The following is a 6,242-nucleotide window of genomic DNA, read 5'->3' on the forward strand; positions in this document are numbered from 1 at the left end:
CCACGGGTAGAGCCCCTGGAGCTAGGGTTTGTGGCATTAGGGGAAGGACTCCTGGAGTTAGGGTTAGGGGTACACAGGAAGTGACCCTGTATCTAGGGTTAGGGGCCCCATGGGTAGGAGCCCTGGAGCTAGGGTTAGGGGACCCCAGTGAATGGTCCCTGGATCTAGGGTTAGGTGTCCACGGGAAAGGACCCTGGAGCTATGGTTAGGGCCCCACAGGTAGGGTCCTGGAGCTAGGGTTAGGGTACCCATGGGTAAGGCCTCTGAAGCTATAGTCAAGATCCCAAAGGGTACGCCCCCTGGAGCTAGGGTTAGGGGTCCCAGTGATATGTCCCCTGGAGCTAGGGATTGGTGCCCCACGTTGAAGGCCCCTGGAGCTAAGGTAGGGGTCCCAGGAGTTTGGCTCCTGGAGCTAGAGTTTGTGGTCCCAGAAGTAGGGTCCTTGGAGTGAGGGTTAGCAGCCCGACACGTTGGTCCCCTGGAGCTAGGAATTGAGGCCCCAGGGATGGGGCTGTGGAGCAAGGGTTAGGGGCTCCAAGGGTGGGGCCCCTGGAGCTCAGGTTACAGGCCCCATGGGTAGGGCCCCTAGAGCTAGGGATAAGGGCCTCATGGGTAGGGCCCCTGGAGCTAGGATTAGGGGTCCACGGGAAGGGCCCCTGGAGCTAGAGTTGGGGGTCCCACAGGTAAGGCCTCTGGAGCTATAGTGAAGATCCCAAGGTTTACAGCCCCTGATGCTAGGGTTAGGGGTCCCAGAGTAGCTATCCTGGAGCTTTTGATTAGGGCACCACCGGTAGGAACCCTGGAGCCAAGGTTAGGGGTCCCAGAAGTGGGGACCCTGGAGCTAGGGTTAGGGTGTGATGGAGTAGAAACTGTCTGTGGGGGGGATGGGAGAGCCGGGTATGTCTTTAGGTGAGGGACAGGATCTTTAAGCCTGTAACCTGAGCCAGGTAGCGGGGAGAGGGTTAGAACCTTGGCCCGGGATGCTGGACAAAGGAATCGGCCGGCTGGAGGAGGGGCAGTTCAGTTTCGGTTTGGGGCTGGGTGATGGGAATTCAGGGGATCCTATGCTGGGATCCAAGCACCCTGAACCCCGAGAAGGACTCGATGGAGGGGCCCTGGTTGTGCCTCCAAGCTCTGCTGTAACCTGCATTCCTGTTGTCCACTAAACCTTCTGTTTTACTGGCTAGCTGAGAGTCACTGTGAGTCCCAGGAAGAGGGGTGCAGGGCCGGACTCCCCCACACTCCGTGACAACTGGTGGCAGCGGCGGGAGATACTGCATCCCGTGGACGGCACTTCCTGCAGTAAGTGGCTGGGGAGCAGTAAAACAAGGGGACGATTTTAGGGGTGATTAACCCCTGGGAGTGTGTGCATAGTGAGATGCTCTTTGCAGTAACAGGGTCCCCCGGGGGATTGCAGTGAGCGGTCCCAGGGGCGGAGAAGTCTGCAACTCAACCATGGCAGAGAGGTGGTGACCTCAAGAAGGGCTGGTGCACTAGGGGTCTCCCTGGAAACCATGGAGAGTGACAAGTACCGCGGCCTGTGAGTGGCCAGCAGGAAGATGTATGCCCAGCGGCGCAAGTGCGACGTGGTGGAGCTATGCAAGCAGAGGGGGCTGCGCAGGGGCAGACTCACCAAAGACCAGCTGATTGCCCAGCTGGAGGAGGAAGATCGCTTGAATAAACTGATCCCTGTCTCTGAGGGAAGTTGCCTGGCAGATGCAGCACAGGTACCAGTGTCTGTCCACGCTGGGAGTGGTCAGCCGGCGGCTGAGGGCTTCCCGAGACCCCCACTTCCTATGCCTAGGGGAAGGGCGGGGAGGAGCCCAGCAGCTACAGAGGGCACCGTGACCCCCCCGGCCAGCTGGGGATCCTCCTGGCGAAGCTCACCCAACAGCAGGGGATCATCCCGGCAGCGCTCGGCATCCGTGGAGCCCAAGCGGCTGGAATGGGAGAAAGAGCTAAAACTGAGAGAGCTGGAGGATAGTGAGAGACAGAGAAAACATGACCCGGAGGAGAAAGAGAGACAGAGGGAACATGAGGAGAGACAGAGGGAACATGAAGACAGACAAAGACAGCGGGAACTGGAGGAGAAAGAGCGACAGCGTCATTATGAGCAGGAACTGGCGAGGCAGAGGGGCAGCAGGTCCCCGGCTGCAGTGAGTGAGGGGGGGCCCAGGACCGCGCGGAGCTTCGAGAAGGGCATCCTGGCCCAGCGTAAGGAGGGGGAGGACATGGATGACTTCCTGGATGCCTTGGAGATGGCCTGCGAGCTGCACCAGGTAGCTCCGGCAGACAGGCTCTGGGTTCTCACCCCCTTACTGGACCCCAAGGCCGTGGCATTGTATCTCCAGCTGGGAGAGGAGGAGAAAGGAAACTACAAACTATTCAAGCAGGCCCTGCTGCGCGAGTTTTGGCTGACTCCTGAAATGTACCGGGAAAGGTTCCGGAGTCAGGATAAAACCCCTGAGGTCTCCTATCTGCAACTAGCTGTCTGCATGGAGGGATAGGCCAGCAAGTGGGCAGATGGGGCCCAGACGAAGGGGGACCTGGTTAAACTGCTGGTAGTGGAGCAACTGTATGAGTGGTGCCCATCTGACCTGAGGCTGTGGTTGAGGGACCAAAAGCCAGAGAACCCGCGACATGCAGGGCAGCTGGCTGATGAGTTTGTGAAGAGCTGGTCAGGGGGTGGCAGGGAGGAGTCTCAAAGGAACAGCCCGCCACGATGCAGAGAAAGAGTCATCCTGGGACCTCCCTAAGGGGGAATAGGGAGAACCCTCTCCCAAGAGGAACACCCAGCGTCAGGGACAACCGATCTGTTCGAGGGGACCAACGGGACATGGGCTGCTATCAGTGTGGCCAGAGGGGCCACATACGGTCCCAGTGCCCCAGACTCAAGGATAGACTGAGCAGACTGACCCCACACTGGGTGAACTTGGTAGAGACCCAGCCGGATGAGGGGCAGCGTTCGCAGGAAAGGGGGGCTGGCCGCGTACCACCTGCGAAGGAGGGAGGAGGGCCCCAGGTCAGCTCCTCTGGGGGGCTGGATGCTCCAGGCTCCGAGTTTTTGGTTTACAGGGTGGGAGCGGGGCTGCCCCTCCAGATAGAGTGCCTGGTTTCCCTGGAGGTTGATGGGAGGAAGATCACGGGGTACTGGGAGGCGGGTGCAGAGGTGATGCTGGCCCGGCCCGAGGTGGTGGCCTCAGATCGGATGGTGCCCGACACCTACCTGACCCTGATGGGCATGGGCGGGACCCCATTCAAAGTGCCTGTGGCGAAGGTACACCTGAAGTGGAGGGCCAAAGAGTGCCCCAAGGATGTGGGGATACACCCATATTTGCCCACGGAAGTGTTAATGGGGGAGGACATGAAGGTCTGGCCAAGTAACGCCTGAGGTGCCCTGGTCATGACCTGTAGTCAGAGTCAGCGCAGGGCACTGCACCCTGACAACGGAGAAGGTACTCTACCTGAGGCGCAGGACTCTAACCTGGTGAAGAGGGAATGCACAGGGACACGGCTCAGAGAGGCTGCGGCCTCAGACCCAGCCAGTGAGAGAGAGTATGTCCCCATCTCTGTCCCAGCTGCTGAGTTCCAGGCTGAGTTGCAGAAAGATCCCTCCTTGCGGAGGCCAAGGGACCTGGCTAACCTCAATGCGGTACAGACCATGAGGAGAGGTTGCAAGGAGAGGTTCCTGTGGGAGAAGGGGATCCTGTACCAAGAATGGTCTCCCCCCGGGGAAGTGGAGTCATGGGGGATCAGGAGGCAGCTGGTGGTTCCCCAGAAGATTCGCCACAAGCTACTGTACCTGGCCCATGACATTCCTCTTGCAGGGCACCAGGGAATCTGGCGCACCAGGCACAGGCTGCTACAGAACTTTTACTGGCCTGGGGTCTTTACTCATGTCCGACAGTACTGCCAATCCTATGACCCCTGCCAGAGGGTGGGGAAGGCCCAGGACAAGGGGAAAGCGGCTTTGAGGCCTTTACCCATCACAGAAGAACCTTTCCAGAATGTGACCATGGACATAGTGGGATCTCTCAGCAGGGCAACCCGGTCGGGTAAGAAATACATCGTGGTGGTGGTAGATTTTGCCACTCGCTACCCCGAGGGGGTGGCCTTGTCCTCTATCGAAGCAGACACCATGGCAGATGCACTGCTGACCTTTTTCAGCCCAGTGGGGTTCCCCAAGGAAGTCTTAACGGACCAGGGGTCCAACTTCATGTCGATCCTGCTCCGGTGCTTGTGGGAGAAATGTGGGGTCCAGCACAACTGGGCCTCAGCATATCATCCTTAGTCCAACGGGCTAGTGGAAAGATTCAACAGGAAGCTAAAGATGATGCTAAAAACATTTATGAACCAGCACCCGCAGGACTGGGACAAGTACTTTCCTCACCTGCTGTTCGCGTACAGGGAGGTACCCCAGGAGTCTACTGGGTTTTTGCCTTTCGAATTGTTATATGGAAGGCGGGTAAGGGGGCCCCTGGACCTGATGAGAGACGAATGGGAGGGGAAGGCCACTCCCGATGGAGAGTCGATGGTGGAGTATGTCCTGACCTTCTGGGAAAGACTTGCCGAGCTCATGGGCCTGGCCAGGGAGAATCTAGCCCGAGCCCAGAGGAAGCAGAAGGTCTGGTATGACCGCACGGCACGGGCCCACGCCTTCGCCACCGGGGATCAAGTGACGATTCTCATCCCTCTGAGGAAAAACAAACTCCAGGCTGCCTGGAAGGCCCTTTCAAGGTTGTCAAGCAACTAAATGAGGTAAACTATGTGGTGGAGCTGTCAAACTGGGCTCGTCACCGCCGGGTGTACCATGTGAATACGATGAAGCCATACTATGATGGAGGAATGTGGTATTGGCCGTGTGTGGACATTGGGAGAAGCAGGGAAATGACCCTTTAGTGGATCTATTCCCTGGGACGAAAGCTGGTTCCCCCCTGGAGGCAATTCCCCTCTCTAATCAGCTGACCCTGGCCCAGCACGCTGAGATCAGAGGGGTGCTGCATCTATACCGACAGCTGTTTTCCAACCAGCCTGGACGCACTAATTTGACTGTCCACCTGGTGGAGACCGGATCACATCCACCTATAAGATGCTCCCCTTTTCGGGTCACTGGAAAACTGCCCAGGACCTAGAAAGAGAGATCAGGGACATGCTGGCTCTGGGGATGATCCAGCCGTCTTCCAGTCCTTGGACCTCGCCTGTGGTACTGGTCCCCAAGAAGGACATGTCGATCCGGTTCTGTGTGGACTATCGAAAGCTCAATGCCATCACCGTATCTGATGCCTACCCCATGCCTAGGCCTGACAAGCTCCTAGACAAGCTGGGAGGCACTCGGTACCTCACCACCATGGATCTTACAAAGGGTTACTGGCAAGTGCCGCTGGACACAGATGCCAAGCCGAAATCGGCCTTTATCACTCCTCTGGGGCTCTATGAGTTTCTGACCCTGCCCTTTGGCCTCAAGGGAGCGCCGGCCACCTTCCAGTCCCTGGTGGATCAGCTACTGCAGGGGATGGAGAGTTTTGCCTTGGCCTATATTGACAACATCTGCATCTTTAGCCAGACCTGGGAGGACCACGTGTCCCAGGTTAAACAAGTGCTGGACCGACTCCGAGAGGCTGGGTTAACCGTAAAGGCTGAGAAGTGCAAGGTGGGGATGGCTGAAGTATCTTACCTGGGCCATCGGATGGGGAGCAGCTGCCTAAAGCCGGAACCAGCCAAGGTGGAGGTGATCAGAGACTGGCCCTCTCCCCAGACCAGTTAGCAGGTCCAGGCCTTTATTGGGATGGCGGGGTACTATCGAAGGTTCGTGCCCCACTTTAGCGCCATAGCTGCCCCCCTCACTGAGCTGTGCAAGAAGAGGAAGCCAGACAAGGTGGTCTGGACCGAACAGTGCCAGCAGGCTCTCCAGGCGCTGAAGGAGGCTCTGGTTAGTGGCCCAGTTCTGGCAAACCCAGATTTTGACAAGCCCTTTATGGTATTCACTGATGCCTCAGACATGGGACTGGGGGCAGTATTAATGCAGAAGGATGAAAAGGGGGAGAGACACCCCATCGTGTATCTGAGCAAGAAGTTGCTACCCCGGGAGCAGAACTATGCGGCCATCGAGAAGGAATGCCTGGCCATGATGTGGGCCATTAAGAAACTGGAGCCATATCTCTTTGGGCGACACATCACTGTGTACACAGACCACTCTCCCCTGACCCGGCTGCACCAGATGAAAGGAGCCAACACCAAGCTCC

The sequence above is a fragment of the Gopherus evgoodei genome, unplaced genomic scaffold (genome assembly GCF_007399415.2).
Source record: "Gopherus evgoodei ecotype Sinaloan lineage unplaced genomic scaffold, rGopEvg1_v1.p scaffold_72_arrow_ctg1, whole genome shotgun sequence".
NCBI classification, from domain to species: Eukaryota; Metazoa; Chordata; order Testudines; family Testudinidae; genus Gopherus; species Gopherus evgoodei.